The sequence below is a fragment of the Perna viridis genome, chromosome 6 (assembly GCF_037379345.1).
Source record: "Perna viridis isolate PV_CMFRI_1.1 ecotype Kerala chromosome 6, ASM3737934v1, whole genome shotgun sequence".
Classification (NCBI taxonomy): Eukaryota; Metazoa; Mollusca; class Bivalvia; order Mytilida; family Mytilidae; genus Perna; species Perna viridis.
Window position 1 is genome coordinate 33,276,135 of NC_142450.1, and position 21,446 is coordinate 33,297,580.

Genomic DNA, 21,446 nt, shown 5'->3' on the forward strand with positions numbered 1-21,446 from the left:
ATCCTTTACATATCCTCCTTCACAATCAAGCTTCAAGACGTCCATTATCAATCAGTTCAAGATCATTTCTCTTGCTTGATGGGATAATTTAAATTAGTTTAAACTTTATGTTATGCCAGTTACTGAAATTTAAATACAAGTACTAATTCTTTTGGATACTTTTAATTTTTTAACTTTGACTAATGTTGCTTAGGGTATTCTGCCTAGAACTGATGTATAGATTTTTTATCTGTCAACAAACACCACTACTGTATTTAAAAATAGATTGAAAGTCTTTTGCAAATACATGTATCTCAAAAACTATAGGTTAAAATAAATTCTTACATTAATAAAATCGTTCAGCAAGATGGATTCAATCCATTATAAGGTTTTTGTTTCTGTTGACTTATGTACGAGTTATTGCCCCTTTTGGACTTCTTTTGACTTATGTAGAGTTATTGCCCCTTTTGGACTTTTTTGGGGGTTGCTATTTTCGTGTTATTATTTCTAAGATCTGCGTCTGTGAAACAATAAAATAGATTCTTACAAACTTTGTAAATATGTTTCTTTAAATATGATATTATGCACAGAATTGTTGTAAGGGATTCTGATCCGTTGACTCATACTGTTAATTTTACTCATTATAGACAGTACGGGTCAAACAGCAGTTTTTCACATTTTTCAAAAACCGTTTAGTAAAGACAGATTCTGACTAAACCGTTTTATTTTAGGTTAAAAACCCTGGTGCGTTTATAGCGTTTCACCACATCCGTTCTTTTTTATCGGGTTAACGTATTCAGCATGACGTAATCTAACCATGGAGACATTTTCATGAAAAGTGTTTCCCTTGTTGCAGTTATTGTCTATTTGCTTTTTAATGCTTGTATTTAAAAGATCAACTCATCTGAAACCTCTAGTGCCAATGTGATGAAACTTTATAGGTATGTTGAACTCGATGCTCGTTCAAATGTCTTAGCTGGTAACAGGAATGATATAAATACAGGGGCCTCTTTAGATGATCAACTTTTTGTATCAAATGATGCAACTCAATGATCTCAATTCTCTAGGCAAGCGATTCATGCTCTTAAGAACCTCTTATTTGATCTCAACGATCTGTTTTCATCTTAGAATGGCGACCATACTTATATGATTGCGCATCTGCGTGATACGATCTTGTTTGTGTCATGTTAGTTTTTTTTTATTATTATTCGATTCGGCCCGTTTATGAGAAGTTAGTCCACAAAATTGTACCAGAAAAAATAATAGCAATTTTAATAACAATGATTAGAAGATCAAGAATAAACCGACCATTCTGCCCATTCCATAGACTGTTTGTAAGGAAGTGGATATTACATTTTACAGTACAGAAATAGACATACCTAGCAAATAACATTATTATTTCTTAAAATTTCTCACGATTTCTTTTTGGAAGTTGTTGGACATAACCTATCATTCACAATAAAAAAAACAATTTGGTAAAATCCCTTTCGATAAACAAAAAATTGTGGGTTACCACTCATAGGGTGATGCATCACTATCTGAGTGATCAGCCATGGCATGTCTCTAATTTTTGTACTTTGAGTTTACGGTTTCTTGCATCCAAAGTTGCACCTATAGATGCATGTAATGTTAATGACGACTGTTACGCCATCAGTGCATTCGAAACTGGTAGTTTAAATTTTCTCACATTCTTGAAGAATTGCATCATTTCTTTTTGTGGAATATCTACTGGATATATAAATGGCAAACGCCATTTTCGCTCAGCCTCTTCTGCAAGGTTACAATACCGCAACGCTTCTTTTTCGTTGTGAAAATGGGTTAGATAAAGAGAGGACAGCATGTATAGTGCATTTGGATATTGTTTGTCACATTTTGGAGCTAGTTCGAAAAACTTATCAAATAGCCTAACAGCTTTCAACGGATCTTTTTCCATATATTGATAAGCTACACCATAAAGAGCTGCGGAATTCGTCCATCAAGGCCGAAACAAGTTTCAAAAGAGTCGAGCGCTCTTCTGTATTGACATGTTGTCACGTAGACCGAACCTAATAAATAACGCAGGTGAATAACGATGCGTCGATCGCTCTCTGAAATATCTACGTATGGTAATCTTTTGTGTATCAATTCTTCTGCTTCGACAATCATAACTTTCAGGTACATATAATCACTCCTTTGTGATACGCCGTCTTTTTTAGAATAGAACTTTGACACAATTTTGAAAAAAGACTGATAAATAATCTTCTGGGCGCATTTGTAAATATTTATCTAATAAGCTTTTCTGTTTGCTGTCCATTTCAAAGATGGAGAAAAGATGTTGTTCTACCATGTTCCCAAAAGCATATGAATGGAAAGCCAACTGAAGGTGGTCAGTCTTCATCTGTCTCTACCTCAACTTTTGGGTACGTGTACAGCTGTGCCTTTCCAATCAAAAATAATTTAAACGCTTCAGAGTAACGCTGAGCTGTTGGAGAATTGGGAAATTCTGCAAATGTAGATGGTGACACATTGTTCAACCGACCTTCATGACAATAGAACACTCTAAAAGCATCAAATGCCTGGAGTACGGATTCATTCTTCGATTTCAAAATGTGATCAGTAACGGCATTTTTCAATGAATCAAATATGGAGACCCGTTCCGAAGTCAGAGATTTTGGGCATATCCTGGTTGTCTCTTTCCTTTTTCGTGTTGCCATTTCTGAAAAGAAAGATAGAGAAAGATAAACAATACGAAGTTTCTTTTAAGATCAAAATACATGTAGCTTGCAGTAACGTCGCCTGTAAAACTAGGAAAAATGGAGACTTGTTTCCAAATAAACAAAATGAAAGCGTGAATATGCATGGGTGTTTCTAGGAAAGCATACAAAGGATATTCTAGAAAGAAATGAATACTATCCTCAATAGGCGAGCCACAGGTGCATTTCTGGTCAGGCACCAAACCCACTCTGAACAGATCAGCTTTGAGTGTGTTACTCATGTGACGTAGTCTTGTATGCAAAATATTAAGCTTTCGAATTCCATTATAATAATATGAGGGTGGTTTGAACACGAGACTCTGATTTCTCATTTCTAGTTTGAAATTATCTAAGGTTGGCACCTGTCTCAATCGTAGGTCTAAGCTATTCCACAATCGTATAGCAGATGGAAAGAATGACTTCGAAAAAGTTTCAATACTAGTTTGAGGATAAACATAGTTGGCCTCATTTCTCAAATTATATCGACTGGTTGTGTCTACAATAGGTGTTAAACAGTCTTTTAGATATGCTGGTACCTTACTATTGTGTACTCTATGGAATAGACACAGTTTACGTCTTCGTCGACGATCTGCTAATGTCTCCCATCCAGTTTCAAAATATAAAGATTTAATACTGGCATATCTTGGAAGACCGGTTACAATTCTGGCAGCTTAATTTTGTATTTTATCTAATTTGTTCGCACATTCTGCAGAACATCCATCCTATGCTCAGAGTTCCTCATTTACTTGTGTTTCATTTTAGGTATTATTTTGATTATTTCATGTGTGTGTGTGTTTTCCTTATCTAGTCTTTATCCTTGGATTGCATTCTTCTCATTTCCATTAGAATCATGGATCCCTTGATTACCATTTAAAGAAAGAGAAATTTCCATTCTAGCAAAGTATGGCTAATATGTCACATTATAAATAAAACATGCATTATCACTACTCGTATCATGGACTGATTAGAAATACTCCACTCAGAATGCACAAAAAGAGATTGAAGAAAGAACAAACATTGGTACAGAGGCAAATTTTTTTCACATGACATTCAAATGAACTAACATTGGTACAGAGGCAATTTTTTTTCACATGACATTCAAATGAATTTTACACAAATTCATGTGAAAATTTCACACGATATTTACAAATGCACGTACAGCTTCACATGAACTCTGTCCCAAAGTCGAGTAAAAGCGACATACATGACATTCGTGTGAAAGCTCTTAGGAATTGTTTTGTTTGTGCAGAGGGAGCTTTATTCGTCGTACTCACAGAAAATATTGCACAAAGAATATAGCGACCTTCATAAAAGACTAATCAAGGGAATCAAGATTCTAGCCGAAATCAAGAGGATGTAATCCTAGAACAAAGACCAGACATGAAAAACAGACAAACACAACAAAGAACATGAAATAATCAAAATGATACATACAAGGTAACAAAAGTAAATGAGCAACTCGTACTCCACTAAAAACTCGGAGCATGGACCAGATGCACTGGGTAGGGTAAGCGTCCTTTGCTTTTCTAAAAACACCTGCCGAGTTGCTCATAAAAGGTCAAATCCGGGGGTAGACGAGGGGGAATGGAAAACTAAGACGCGTTGAACAAATCAGTTTTCATGTGCAAATGGATACACCGTAACGATCCACGAGTTCATGATGACGACCATAAAACTTCTGTAGTGATGACTTCATTCTTCAATCTTGTAGCAATAACGCTGTTCCAGAAGCCTAATTGTGATAAGTCCAGCGCGGTACAAAAAGTCTGCGTAGGTACGACAAGCTATGACATAACGTATGAGTTGTAATATGAAAACTCTATACACAGGTGCTGATGGGATGTTGCAGGAGATGAAAGAAAAGTTTACAATACGGAATAAAAGGTCATCTCGTTTGTCGTATAGTTTGGTCAATAGTTTTCCTTTACCATTGATCTCTAAGTGTAGGTCAAGATATAGGACTGACGTCACAGTGTCCGTAGTATCCTTTTTCTCAAGTTCTTAAGAGTAGATGCGATGTATCAATTTCCGGAAACTAGGATTGTTTAACGATAATAAATCATCTTTATAGCGGAAACTGAGATTAAAGGATATAGCTAAAGAGGTTCTTTCTTTTCGATCAGATCAGCTATAAAGTCAGCTTCATAAGATTGAAGGAATAGGTCAGCCACTAGAGAAGCACAATTTATTCCCATAGGAATGCCGACCGTTTGTTGAAAAACGCGTCCACCACACTGGACAAATATGTTGTCGATTAAAAATTCCAGCACTTTGAAAACATTTCTTCGGTATATTTGGAAGATGATTTGGAATTATTTCTTTACAAAGTATAAGGGATCTCTACCAAGAACTACATATTTGTATCTAGGTGTACCGTCTTGTTTGGAGTAACACCTATGTATAATGTTTTTGAGTCGGGATTTTAACTGAGTATGGGAATAGAAGTATAAAGTGTTGGAAGATCATAGGTTTTAATGCTATTTTAGTCTGATAATAATCTTCAATTGAGGGTTTCCAGAAGATCTTTCGAATTTTTAAAGATCCATATTGAATTAATACCACTACGGGAGTAACAAGTGTTTTGGTAGGACTGAAGACCCTCTTTGACAGTTGTGAGTATAGAAGTTAAAAGTTTTGAAAGCGGGTTTCCAGAAGATCTTTGAATTTTTTTCAGGATCCACATTGAATTAATACCATTACTCGAGTAAAGACATATTGCGAAAAACGGCAGTGCCACAGAAATAAAAATAAAGACTATAAAAAGAATGGAGCAATAAACCCCAAAATCTGAAAACGTGTAAAATTTCGTTAAAAGGCAAAAAAGACACAGGAAAAAAGGTCACTATAATTGCTTGGAAAAAGTCACCAAAATATATTGATGTGATAACATGGTTGAAATCATCCATAATCCTCAAAAACGTCCCAGATTCTAGTAGGCATGGTTTCATGTACATGTCAAATGTTGTCTCATAATTATATTCATTGCAGTGTGTAATAAGTTATTAGTTGTAAAACCAACAAATTACACTATGCATAACAAACCCTGTGTAAGTGTCATCTTACACATATTACATATAAATGAGACTATATTTTTATTCCTTTATTATATGCATGGTTAACTAATCCGTACCATTTATTCACTCGTAAATTTGATAGGAAAATCCGAAGATATAATAGTCAAAATCATAATTAAGTTAGCATTTTTTTGCTTTTTTATGCATGATGCATCGATTGTGAAAAGTAGAAATTTTCAACTTTCAATAGTAAAACAGTTAATATTTTTTTTCTAATCATAGTTAATTGCATATATACTCGTTGCATTCCATTGTGAAGACAACGAAACCCCTACAAATCCCTAGGCATATTTGTATATAAATTAGATACAAAAACTAGATAGAAAAACTTTCCAAATAGATCTTCTTCAAACATACTGATAATTAAGACCTTAGACCAATCAGGAAATCACTTTTTGATTTGGTAAAAAAGAAAGAACTAGTATTTAAGGAAACGAAAGAAAGTCATTGAAAACTCAACGGGATAACGGCCAACTAATAGGCGAGAAAATTGCAGACGATCTCTATGTAATACTCCAGTATCTTGAAGGAGCTAATAATACTTCTGAACTAAAACAATGCATTTCGAAGGGTACGAGACGTACAACAACAGTACCAGATGACACGGATGATATCCATCTTGTCGATATTATACAAAAATTATCGAAAAAATCAAACGTAAAGGGTACAGATAATGGCATCTTAATCGCTATGATTTTAGATGTGAAACATATGATAAACGATAATATAAAACCATTGAATGACAAAATTGATAAGCTAACTGAAGCCTTTTAACGTGAAATAATAACTCCAAAAATAGTTATTAGGTCAAAGGATGAGGAACTTTTGAATCTAAGCTAAACAAAAGCCGTGAGAAAGTAACAAGGCTCCAAGCGAATTTCAAATTAAAATAGAACAGTTAAAAATTGATGAACAGAGTACCGAGGTTATTCAATAATAAGCATAACTAACTGATAATATAACAGGTCATCTTGACAAAATCCAACGACATTTAAAACAACAAGCTGAAACATCAAAGAAAACTCTATTTAGTGAAGTGCTAATAAAAGATACACGAGAAGAACAGAGGCAAATACCAGTGATGGTTAATTCAAAAACTCAATCGAACAATTAACAATATGAAACTCACGATAAAACACTAAGTGAACATCCACATGAAGCGAGTATAAATACGGGTGAAACTATTTCCGGTGATGACCGAATGTACTACGAAGAAACTGACGAGGACACAAAGGCTTTCGTGGAGTGATTAAAAAACGAACAAAACGTATTGTTTTATACAATGTTGCCGCAGATAAAGCTTTTCCCCAAATTAGTAGTGCAGTCAGAAATTATGCTGAACGACAAGGTGCTCATGTAACATTTACTAAATTTTTGAAAAAACACAACTCTAGAGGGAGGTCAACAATTATTATGCGTGTCAACATAAATGAAGATGACTATTACAGGGTAATAAATGACTGATCATTTTTGGCCAAAGGGTGTGTACTGGCGGGATTATGTCCCGTACCATAATAACCAGGATTCATAGGCACCATGGGGGTTTTAAATGAACTGTTAATTACTGTTTTAATATTGTGTATTTCAACATGGAATATGAGCGGTGCAATGTATGGCACTTCATACTTTCAGTCGGTTTTGAACAAACCTGATGTGTGTTTAATTACTGATCATTGGCTTAACGAATACAATATTTCATTTTTGTCAACCTATGATAATAAATTTCATGTCATATATAGCTTAAATGAAAACATGGCACAACCTACAACAACTAGCGGCTCAGGTGGAACTGCAATTTTGGTTAGAAAATCATTAAGATACACGATTTAAATATTGTAAATGATAGAATATGTGGTGTTAAACTGTGTTCAAATGATTATCAGGATATATGTTATTCTGTGTATGCTTTTACCACCTACACATTTTTCTGTAGATGTTCATCAAAACTACAAAAGATCTCTGTATATATTATGATGTTTCATGTGAAGAGTGTGTAACTATAATAGGTGGTGAATGTAATGTTGATATATCAAATAATAACAATGGGTATAAAACAAAAGCTTTTTCAACTTTTTTGAATGATAGAAATTTATGTCCTGCCCTATTACTACAAGGCAGAATTGGCCCTAAGTATACTTATAGAAGTAAAGATATTAGTTAACGTACATTATTGGAGTACATTTGCTTACCCGAGTTGATTTCAAATGATATACACTTGATAGAAGTACAATCTAATTGTCCATAATAGGTATCTGATCATTATCCTATATTTGTAATCTTGAATTATTATATGATAATTATAAATTTAAAAAGCTTATGCTAAAGTGGAAAAGGGGTGATGAATTCGAAAAAGAACATGTATTGCACAGAAATAGACAACATTTTGAATTTTTTTATTAAATTATTAAAAAAGACAATGTGTCAAGTAATGAAGTTGAACGTTTCACAAGCTTGTTCACTAATGCGTTGCACATGGCCGCAAATGCGTCGATTTCAAGTGGAAAATTTCGACCTTATCTGAAACCTTATTGGAAAGACCACAACCTAAACCACTTTCACTTCAAATAACGGGAATACTTACCAATATCGTTCCGTCATGGAATAATTATCCCATTGTATAAAGGCAATAACAAAGATAAAACTGTTCCTAATAGTTATCGAGCAGTGACATTGACATCTGCAATTGGAAAGTTATTCGAGGAGCTTTTACTTTATCGCATTGAATTTTTTCTTTAACAAATCAAAACCACTGTACCTCATAATCTGCAGTTGTCTTTGTAAAATGGCAAAGGTCGATTCCTGATATCTATACATTAAAAGAATCTATAAACTATTATATCGAGAGAAGCTCTACGGTTTATGCCACATTTTTAGACAACGAAAAAGCGTTCGATCGCATTTGGCAAGATGGACTTCTACATAAACTTTGAAATATTGGAATCACCGGCAAAATATGGAAAATTAGTTACGTTTCCTACAAAAGTGCCACTGCACGTTTTACAGACACTATGTAGTGGATAAATACGCCCGAACATGGAGACTTATATACAATGCTTCTAAAAGCCGTTGTTTAATATTTAGATTCTCGAAATCACGAAAGTGTGACGATTCTGAAGTCTTATTCAAGCTTGGAAATGACACTACACATACGACATTAAAGGTTGTATATGCCGGGACTCTACTTGACTCATCTAGGACAACTACAGGACGAATTAAAAACGCGTGTAAAAAATTAAAAAAAAGAAATTGCATTCCTTATATTCAATTGGTCTTAACCGTAACGGTATGTCAACTATTACTTGAAAGCGTATTATCTTACCGACAGCCACTTATGCATGTGAAACATGGGGTAAATTAACGGCTACAGAAACAGAAATGTTAAAGCAGTCAGCGATACTTTGCAAGATTTGTATTAGGGTTCGATAAACGGTCAGATGTATGCATCAGTAACATTGGGTTGTTGTCAGTGAACAGACTTATTGGTCTCACTAACCACTTCTAACGTTTCCATTACTTTACATGTTAAAAAAGTAATTTTCAAAGTCTCACTGTGAATTCCCAGGACAAATGACATCTTAAAGTTGCATACTGTTGCGAAGCTTGGAAAGTAAGGCTTCCAAAATCATTATGCTAATGGTACGATGATAGTAGAAATTCTTCACAAAATTTACTTGAATAAATAATACTGAAAATCCACATTTTTACCTGTTCTGCTAACTGACAGCATGGAGGCCAATTACTCACACATGTAAACAATATTCATATACTTTTGTAGTTAATTACATATATGATTTTAAAGTACACATTCTCAGCTTTATTTTGACTACTTCTAATCATAATACACACAAATAATGCACTTACAATGCATATGTCTAGGTTCAGTGTGTTTTTGGTACTACATAGGGGGGTGGTCATTTGACCCGGAAGTGGTTAGTGAGACCTTAAAAACATTTCATGAATTTTTATGTTTTTTCTTTTTTTACATTTTATGAAAGCTTGTTGTATTGTGAGTCTAATAAGACCACAACTATCAAAATCATACATAGGACTACAAAGAAATGGTCATTTTTATATCATGCCCCTCAGTGATATTTCCCCTAAATTACTAAAATATTACAATTTTAACTAACTTGTCACACCTAATTGATACCTATGATAATTCAAGAAGTCGTAATAGTAAATATCATTTATCATTATGAAAAAAGAACAGATTTCAACAATTTATATCATACCTATTTCATTACTGTGTGATTCTAAGTCTGTGCTGTGTGAGTATTTGAGTACTTTGAATATCCCAAGCAGTGACGTTGTGTATTTCATGGATGACGTCAAGTTATGAGTCACTGTTACTGACAAAAATCTTGTTGCTATGTTGTTTTTTAAAATACCTTGCACAATGCACCTCTTAAAATATAGCCAGATTACCAATATTACTATACTGATTTTATGGGAAAATGGAAATAATGACCAGGAAAGGCAATTTTCCTCAAATTATGCATTTCCCTGAAATATGCCATAATTTAATTTATGGTCTCACTAACCACTTCTAACGTTTCCATTACTTTACATGTTAAAAAAGTAATTTTCAAAGTCTCACTGTGAATTCCCAGGACAAATGACATCTTAAAGTTGCATACTGTTGCGAAGCTTGGAAAGTAAGGCTTCCAAAATCATTATGCTAATGGTACGATGATAGAAGAAATTCTTCACAAAATTTACTTGAATAAATAATACTGAAAATCCACATTTTTACCTGTTCTGCTAACTGACAGCATGGAGGCCAATTACTCACACATGTAAACAATATTCATACACTTTTGTAGTTAATTACATATATGATTTTAAAGTACACATTCTCAGCTTTATTTTGACTACTTTTAATCATAATACATGCAAATAATGCACGTACAATGCATATGTCTAGGTTCAGTGTGTTTTTGGTACTACATAGGGGGGGTGGTCATTTGACCCGGAAGTGGTTAGTGAGACCTTAATGAACAGACTTATTGAAAAATTCAAATTACTGTTCTTTGGAAGGTTATGTAGAGCTAAGCAAGACACAACATATAAACAAATATTTAACTTTCGTTTGGGTCAAATACTTAGTGGTGACATCAGGGTTCCGTAACATATGACTTAATAAGAACCTTAATGAAATACGATATGTTATCGTTTCTCGAATGTTATTGTTGCGGATATATTAACTGTGCTAATACATGTAATAATCACGTGACGTTACAAAGGGTACATAGTTACGGCGCGCTTTGAAACGTTACAAAAATGAGTATGATTTACTTGAGTCACTGACAGTTGTATTGAAGATACTTATATCCCTGAAAAAAGACAGTTACTGTAGTCTAAAATTACGAATCAGTCATTAGAAATTCACGAAGAATCAAAGTGGAAATCTTCTGTAGAACACCGACAAGAACTCACAGATACTTTAAAATTCATAACAAACTAAATGAACACAGACTCCTTCGTCTCGCATCAATAAACCCACAATTGAGAGAAAAACTATTACTTGTAAAACTCGGATGTATGGCAATCAAAGATTGCCACTGTACTTTGTGCAACTGTTTTGATATTGATATCGTGAAGCACTTGCTATAGAACTGAACTGATATGATAGAAGCAAGAAACAAAATGTTCTACCAATCCAAGAATCGGTCGCTTCTTCATGCAGGAAGATGATGATATATTGATAACTTTACTTGGTGGCATTACTGAATTTGCAGAAACAATGAATTCAGAAATTTGGAAAACTCTGATGTACTGCTTAACAGATCATATCTATGACATGCATATAAAGTTTAAAGATATTTTGAAATGTTACAGACTTAATTTGAGCACTGATGGCCTTATTTTGTATCGATATGTATTTTTTTCTTCGCCTGTATTTATATTTTGATGTGTTTGTTTAGTAAATTGTGTATTATGTAATGTTTGTATTGTTAAAATATAAACTCATCAATACTGGTGGAAATAAAGATAATCAATCAATCAATCAATCAATCAGTATATGTAGAACAAGCCCTGTGTAAGTGTCATCTTTACACATATTACATGTAAATGAGACAATATTTTTATTTCTTTATTAAATGCATGGTTAACTAATCCACACCATGTATTTAAAACGTAAATTTGACATGAAAATTCGAAGATATAATAGTCAAAACCATAATTAAGTTAGCATTTTTTGCATATTTTATACATGATGCATCGATTGTGAAAAGTAGAAATTTTCAACTTTCAATAGTAAAACAGTTAATATTTTTTTTCTAATCATAGTTAATTGCATATATATACTCTTTGCATTCCATCCCTACCCATCCCTAGGCATATTTGTATAGACTTTCGCTGCGTTCAAACGTAAATGAGGAGTGAGTAAGCCGAAAATATTCGCACCGTTTTTGAATTCGCATCATTTCGCATTTGAATCCGATTAGCGTTCATACACGTTTTAAACGTTAAACTCGAGATCGCATTGGATTCGTCAAGAGATGCGACACCGTCCATATTCTGACACTCAATCGCGCACTTGTTTTTAGAATTCGCCGAAATCATGCGTGAACGGACCACTATACAGTTTAATTGATATTCGTAAATCTGACTGTCCGCTAAGAAAAAAATGCAGCAGCATCATCGTGAAAACTAGAATCGAAAAGTAGGCCACGACGTCATTTTTGAAACACTTGGCTTAGTTTTATCCGAGTAAAACCAATACAATTTGTACATAAATGTTAGCATCTAAAAATTATAATTAAAAAAAGTGTATAACCAGGACAGACCTGTCACACTGACTCAGGTATGTAATTGAAATGAGAAAAGGAATACCGAGCGGAGAACAATAATGAAAACGGGCGTTTAAGCTGCATGTTTCAAGCACTAATTACAAATGAAGTATATATTACGCAGTTTTCAATATAAGTAAACATACAAATACAAAATTAACAAGTCAAAGAACCTGCATAATGTCAGTGTTTATACAAGTAAAATACTTACAACAGTGCAATAGAATTATTATCTGTTAAATTAAGAACGAGATAGGACTTACTATTAGAAAACAAAAAAATGTGTGCAACTTTTCAACGTCTTTTTACAAACGCAGGACGAGGTGTGTATAAAACTACTCTAAAATACGTAAAATATACAACAGTGAATGAAATTCACACAGCCAAATGTGAATAATTAACAGAAGAGCAGAACGACGCAGTCGATCTCAGGGTCCACTGAATTCAAACTTGCCAATCTTGTTTTCGTCCGAATTGTTTCGTTTGATACGAAATGTTCCAATCTTAAGAGGTCATCATATGCAATTTCTCGTAAAACCATGTAGTTTCTAGGAGTTTCTATCAACTTTTTACACTGACAAGTATAAATATATCATTTAATAGAAACAAACTAACTTTTAAAAAATTGCTATATTTGAACACGGAATGATAGTCGGAGTTGTTCATACCGAACGATAATATGTATTTTCCGTTTTTCGGAAAAAGAAAACATTGACGAAATTTGGCAAAAATAAGCTTCAAAAGAAACAAGTTATAGTTTCAAACCTTCAAAAACATTATGATGATAATAGTTTATCTAGGTAATTTTCAAAATTAAACAGCATAAAGTCAAAATAGTCAACGACATTGATTTTCATAACACCCTCCATTTCGTTCCAAAATTATATTAGGATCAGTTATGAAGTCTGCGGAATTTGCCTCCTATAAGCGTCAAATTGAACACTACTTTGAAACAAAATAGTATTTTTCTTCAAATATCATTGAGATAATGTTTCATTTTAAAAGAAAATAGTAATCCTCAATTACCGTATGTTAAAGTTCTATAAAATATAACTTCTGAGGAAAAATAAACATCACAATACAATACATTAACAACATTGATTACGCATAATTTCATATATTAATTATTGCAGTAATACAAATCTTAAATTCATAAAACATCAATGCTTCATTCTTTATATTGCAAGTGGCAGAACTGCGTGGTGCTGGATTCGATACTTTTGGATTTAAGAACTTGTATACATTTTGGGGGATTTAGATCTTCCTTTGTATTTTATTTTAATTCATGCTGCTGATGAGAGATTGCTCCTTGAAACATGTGTATAGCAATTCGAAATAGCAATTATATCATTTCAGGAAAAAAATCAAAACAGTTTCTTTACAACACTTTATTTTCTTTGTTTTAGGTTTATCTTGTCCTCTGCCTTCTAGCACTCGTAACTTCCTACTGAGGGAAATAATTTCATTATCTTTATGTCTATTTTGGCTATCTATAACACGGATATAATCAATATTTTCCAGAATTTTAGATTTTAATTTCTTACTTTCGGAATTCATTTGGCTAATGGGAGTTTCCTTTCTGGCAATAAGTCCTCAAATTTGTTAAGTTTAGCTTGGTGGCTACCTTTCAGGACATTGAACTCGGATTTTAGATCTTTGAATGATTTTAAAAAAATCTCCTCAGTTTAACTTGATGCTTTACAGTAATGATCATCTCGAGTTAGCAATTCTTACTGGTATGACATCACAAAGCTCTTCATTACTGCCTAAGTTTACATAGTACGTATTTATAGAAACTATTAGGGAGTTAATTTCTGTCATTCCCTCCATCATCAGCAATCAAGACATATTTTTGATATGTTCGGACATACTTTTTGAGGATATTAGTTTGCAGCCCTGAACTTGTAAAACGAATAATGGTATGGTACTCTATCCTCTCCTACATGTTCTGCCATTACATGCCAAATAATGTCTTTTTTCGTTTTCTGTACATCTCAGCCAGTCCAATTATATGTTAAGACAGACATCAAACATTATGAAACTAAATTTAATGATTTACTTATAAAGTTTAATTTGAAACTTTACCGACAGCAGGAAACCTGACTTGACTTGAGCTTCTATTGAAATATTTTCTTACGTATATCACTAACCCAAGTAGGAACTTCATCAGCACAATGAATTTTTTAGTTTATCATGGTGCACATTATTTATCTTTTTTTATATTTTGTATTTTATTTAGAACATGGCTGAGAACATCTATTACAATAAAAGGACCAGGCCATCTTTAATCAGACATCTTAAACACAGTATTGCATTTATAAACAAGCGAAACTTTTGAAAAAGAGTCAGAGAAAGACGAGTGTTGTAAGTTTTCTTTTGAACCAGGCCCACAGCGCTCGCGTTTAAATATTTTCTTAACAATATGGTAAATTTCCCATAATTGATTCCTGACATACATATCATGGCCAACATCATAAACCTTTGGAAGTGGAAACATCAATGAATTATAAACCTCTCGAGTTAATGAATATACTGTAACGGGGCGAGGAATACTCCTATAAGCGGACATGGGAATGTGCCAATGTATGAATCCTATTTCTTATCCACAAAACTTCGTATCATTTTGCCCAAAGTACCGTTGATTTGTTTTTTATTGGAACATGGTGTATAGGACGTTGTCCTAATTTTACATATGACAAACAACTAGAAAACAGTTCACTATCATATTAATTTCCCCCTATAAATGAATTCAAGTGGTGTGCCGAATCTGGATATAAATTCATGAATAAGCTATCCTGTAATCGTTTCAGCTTTTTGATTTGGAAGTGAACATTCTCCCATCCAACGGGTAAAATAATCTCCGATCACAAGCACATATAAAATGTATTTGTTATTTTATTACTTTTTGGCAAAGGTCTGATAGTGTCTATGTCAACTCTGTCCATGGGATGACCAACTGGACACATTTGCATAGCAGCTTTAGGTTTTTAATTCAATGAATCAAAGAATTATCAAGGTTACAGCGGTAATCAAAAGAATGTAATCCAGGGACAAAGACCAGACATGGAAAACAGACATACACAACAAAGAACATAAAGTAACTAAAATCATACATACAAAGTAAAAAAAGTAAATGAGCAACTCGGACTCCACTAAAAACTGGGAGCATGGACCAGGTGCACCGGTAGGATAAGCGTCCTCTGCTTTTCTAGAAACACCCGCCGAGTTGCTCATAAAAAGTCAAGACCGGGGTAGACAAACGAGGAAAGGCAAACTATGACCCGTTGAATAAATCAGTTCTCATGGTACTGATGGATACATCATAACGATCCACGAGTTCAGAGCAAGAACAGTCAGGTGGTTTCGAGGTTCTGCAATAGCCTTTTATAATTGAAAATTTTGGATGCGATGGCTGAAGTTTTGGAATGTGAAATACTTGGTATGGATTTGTCTTTGAAATATTGGGGAATTTTGTTGGTAACGTTTTTGTGATGGAGGATGTTAGCCAAATTAATTGCATCTATACCTTTTTTGACAAACGGTAGTGGAAGAAATGATCGTTTTTCTTCATCTTGACTTTTCAAACAAACTGGTTTAAAGAGTCTGTGGAAACCAATATCCAAAATGATGGCAACAAGTCTGTATGATGATGAGGTGCGGTCAGAAACAGGAGTGTCAAGGGAGTGTAGTAGAGTGAGAGGTATAGAATAAAGTTTGGTTCTAATGTGATGAAGTCCAAGAGGTTTTTGTATGAAAGGAAGGAGACTATCTATGGAGACATCATGTAACTTAGGTGACATATAGTAGCGATGGCCATGACTCCTTTCCCGTCTTGGATTTTTGTCAAATAAATTCATCACATTTATGCTATTGTTATATTGGCCTGAAAGGTTTCCTATACTTTTGATGTTGTCATTGCATCCGTAAGGTTTTGCAGTACCTAGTCTGCGTATTCAGTACTCCTCTCTTTCCCTACGATAGTTTTTACTTACAACGGGACTGTTTGTAGGATGGTAAATTTGTTCTAAAATACGAACTTTCATGGGGAGGATTGAATGATCTTGTTGATTAAAGTATTCATAAACTGTCGGGAATTTGGTGGTGTTAATTCCCGAACGATGACCGCATAACAAATTGAAAACATATATATAGTTGTATAAGTAAGGTTATAATATAAATGTATAAATTTTTACTGCAATTTCACGCCACACAATTTTTGGCTGATTGTTTGAAGAATTTTACAAATGCAAAAATTAACACTAAAAAGCTATTTAAATAGTTCAAGTTAGCGAAAAAAATCCCGGCCGATATGATTTTTTTTTTAATTAAAAAAAGTCGACAAAAAATTTTCTTTCAATTCTGTCTTGTCCCCGTAGACTTCAATACTTATAATTAGTAGCACAGCACGTACGATTGTTTGAAGCACATTGCGTATGCTTGTACATCCTGATTATATGTAATTATATCCGTAGTCGTGGTTTACCGAGTGATTCTGATAATTCACACTGTGAAATAAATTAGGCAATTTCACTCACGGTTTTCTCCCGCCAAAAAATCACAAAACGTCACAACAATAAAATATCAATCCGCCGTACATAAAATTAAAAACAATGATATGCAACGGAGGAAATCTATTTAAAAAAAATAGGATAATCAATTGATTAACATGAATAACCAAAGTATGACCACTCAGTTCAAAGAAGGCATCAAGATTAAACTCGTGTGCAGAACAAGTTCCACACACTCTTTTAATCTAGGCGTTCTTCGGCATTCATGATCTTGTCAAGATAAAGAAAACTCTCACTAGAGTAATTGTATATATTTGAATATATTGACTCATGAAGAAGGAGCTACATTCCTAGCTATGCGAACAGATATTCACGATACACAGGAAAGGGACACTATTTTGGATTTAGTCGACGAATTAGGTGGTTTACCTATAGCACTCAAACAAGCTATGGCTTTTATATGTTTTTTTTAACAAAATGCACTTTTTGACAGTACATGAAGCATTTTTCGAAACATCGACAGAAATTACTGAACACATACAAAATTAAGACCCAGACAGAAGTAGGAAAACATCACCTTGTTAGATAAAGTATTCAAAATAAATCTCAAGCGCGAAAAAAAGTTTATATGCATTTTGAAAATATTCAGTTTGTTTGAGATTGTGCTCGAATAGTAGTAGAGAACGATACCATGACTACGTTTTTTAAATGTATACTATCGAATGGCGAAAAAGGTTTGGATGAGTTTCCAAGATGTGACAGAGGAAAAGGCTGTAAAAGCAACCCTCCGTGTTCGACGGCGACTGTTGAAGAGTATGTATTTGCTTAAAGATTCATAGGGCTCTCAGGAACTTCGGGTGTTTGTGCACAAAATGGCGGCAAAGCTGTGATAGACAGTTATGTTTTTGATAGGTGTGGTGATGGCGGAGTTCTTGCTGTTGTCGACGAATCTTTGATCAAAATAAAGCATTCCGCAGTTCAGAAAATGAGACAAATGGGGTTAGAAGCACGAAAGGGTGGCAAAATAATAGCTGAACGTAATGTCATTATTAACAATCAATTTCATGGTATTTCTATTGGAACAAGCGGGTTTGGGGATATAACATCAAACGCCATTCAAGGAAATGGTCATGAAGGAATATATTGTGGAGGTATTCCTGAATTTGAGAGAGAAAATCCAGATGTAACTGAAATGAAATCAATGTAAGTTAAACGTATATACCACCATTTAAGAAATTGCCACATGATAATGAAAGCAGAATTTCAAAACAAAAAAATGTCAAATCTGGATGTTGATAATTTGTAATGGTAATTCAAACTTAATTCAGGTATTTTAAGTTACAATTTATTTATTTAGTTTTCACTGTGATTGCATGCATCACACATTAATTTCATTTTACACTTTGCGGTTACCAAGAAAACACCCCAATACTGAAAGAAGATATGGCAATCCAAAGTTGATAAAAATGAATGTTAATATTTCAAATTCATTTTTTAATATTACAAATTTGATTTCTTATATTACAAAACCCTTTTTTAATATTAAAATATCATTTTTTGATATTAAAAATTCAATTGAATTTCTAATGTAATAATTATTAAAAAATGATTTTTTTAATATAAGAAATTGATTTTCTAATAATAGAAAATGGATTTGTTGTATTCAAAATATTTCAAAATTATTTTGTAATATTAAAATATGTGACTGACTTTGCAATATTGCAAAGTGATATTTTAATATTAGAAATTCATTTTCTATTGTTACAAATTAATTTGTAATATTACTAAATATGTGATATTTCGTAATATTACTAAATCAGTAATTTGTGATATTAGAAAACGGATTTCTAATATTACAAAATGAATTTTTAATATTGAAAAATATTTTCTGATTATTAAAAACTGAATTTGTAATATCAAAAAAGAATGTTTTCTAATATTACAAAATAAGTGTTTTCTAATATCAAAAAAATGATTTTTAATATTACAAATTTTATTTTCTAATATTACAAATTTATTTTCTTAAATTATAAATTCGTTGTCTAATATTACATATTTGATTTCTAATATCACAACACCCTTTTTTATATTAAATATTTACTTGAATTTCTTATATTGAAAAACAATTTTCCAATATTAGAAAATGGATTTGTTGTATTCAGTTACGATTTTTTAATATTAGAAAATCATTGGTAATATTAAAAAAAAATGTGACCGATTTTGCAATATTGCAAAGTGATTTTTTAATCTTACAAATTCATTTTCTAATATAACAAATTCAATTTGTAATACTACTAAATGTGTGATATTTTGTTATATTACTAAATCAGGAATTTGTAATATTACAGAACGAATTTGTAATATTAGAAAATGCGTTTCTAATATTAAATATTTTCTAATATTGAATTTTAATTAAATATTAAATTTTAATTAAATATTAAATATAAAATTTTATTTCTAAAAGTAATGCTGTAATATTAAAAAAACTATTTTCTAATACTACAAAATATTGATTTTTGTCCACTTTGGCTTGCCATAAAAAGACGGCCAATAGAACTACATGATGCCGTTTTACACAGCCGCAGAATTTAGACTATCAAACAAATAATTTCTAGATAATTTTATTTTCGTCTATCTTATTTTCATTTAACTCTAAATTTTGTATTCTTTTATTAATTTCTTATATTTCACATTTATATCAAGTAAGTCCCGGTCACGGGACGTTCATGTTTTCATAACTTTTTCCATAACTTCCGGTCAACCACTAAACTGCAAGTGTTGTGATCTTTGCTTAATGATTATAGTGTCATACAGCTGTCTTCATAGATTAAAACATAACGTACGCAAAATCATTAAAACAGGCAAAAACTAGCCATATTTGGCTAATTTAACCTTGCTAACTTCATTAAAATAGTATAGTAGTGAAAGCTCGTGGAATACTAAAAAAGCATACGACTGTTTTGGCCATTCATAACGAAACGTCAGTTGGGGCCTTCCATACCGAAATACAGACAGGTTTACACCGAGGTTCAGTCAACCGAAGACTTCATTGTTTATAACTGAGCATGTATGACTTTTTTGTACATATATGCCAAGTAGTACAATAGAAAATACACTTACGCCTTACATATGTAGATCACTGAGTCAAGGCAATATAACAAAGAGTCACTAAACGTAACAAAATATGCTATGTGAAGTGATACAGCAAAGAAAAAGTTCCTATTTCTAATATGATTTACTAGACCGAAAACATAACTAAATAAAACACTTGTAGTTGATTGAAAACCACCACATTAATTGGTAAACATATTAACGCATAGAAAAATGAAGTAAATGTCATAACTAAATACCTTGTTCGTATCGATAACTACGATTCTCTTCTGATTTTATTATCAGATTTCGCTTACCTGATTCAGTTCAATAAATAACTATTTTTAGCATTTTGTGACTTAGGTTGCTTCCCTTTATATCATACTGAGTAATCAACCAGCAGATCCACAAATTTAGAAAATAATAGCAGTGATAAGACCTATACTGCTCTTTTGGTCTCTCTACTAAGGACGATGATTGTGATTTACCATCTATGTACTGGATTCCTAAACTTCACAAGAATCCATACAAACAACGTTTCATAGCTGGATCTGCAAAACGTACCACCAAACCTCTTTCAAAACTTTTAACCTCTATACTCAAAACTGTCAAAGAGGGTCTACAGTCCTACCACAACACTTGTTACTCCCGTAGTGGTATTAATTCAATGTGGATCCTGAAAAATTCGAAAGATCTTTTGGAGACAATCAGTTCAAGACTAATATCTGAATATAATAGCATTAAAACCTATGATTTTTCAACACTGTATACTTATATTCCCCATACGCAGTTAAAATCCCGACCTAAAAACATTATACATCGTTGTTTTTCCAAAAAAAAGATGGTACACCTAGATACAAATATATAGTTCTTGTTAGAGATTCCTCATACTTTGTAAGAAATGATTCCAAATCATCTTCCAAATATATAGAGGAAGATGTTTACAAAATGCTGGAATTTTTAATCGACAACATATTTGTCCAGTGTGGTAGACGTGTTTTTCAACAAACGGTCGGCATTCTAATGGGAATAAATTGTGCTCCTTTTGCTTGCTGACCTATTTCTTCACTCTTATGAGGCTGACTTTATAGCTGATCTGATCAGAAAGAAAGAATATCGTTTGGCTAGATCCTTTAATCTCAGTTTCCGCTAAATAGATGACGTATTATCTTTCAACAATCCTAATTTCTGGGATTTGATACATCTACCCAAAAGAACTTGAGATAAAGAATACTACAGACACTGTGAAGTCAGCCTCATATCTTGACC

At 32.8% G+C, this 21,446-nt stretch overlaps 1 pseudogene across 1 annotated transcript; it reads right to left on the reverse strand.

Moving 5' to 3' along the window:
* Positions 1-1,237: 1,237 nt before the first annotated feature.
* On the reverse strand, positions 1,238-20,541 carry LOC148614625 (uncharacterized; annotated as a pseudogene). The gene is made up of 2 exons (XR_015923740.1): positions 20,495-20,541; positions 1,238-2,674 (listed from the first exon to the last, which is right to left on the reverse strand). The product of XR_015923740.1 is annotated as an uncharacterized LOC148614625 (transcript).
* Between the last annotated feature and the right edge of the window lie 905 nt (positions 20,542-21,446).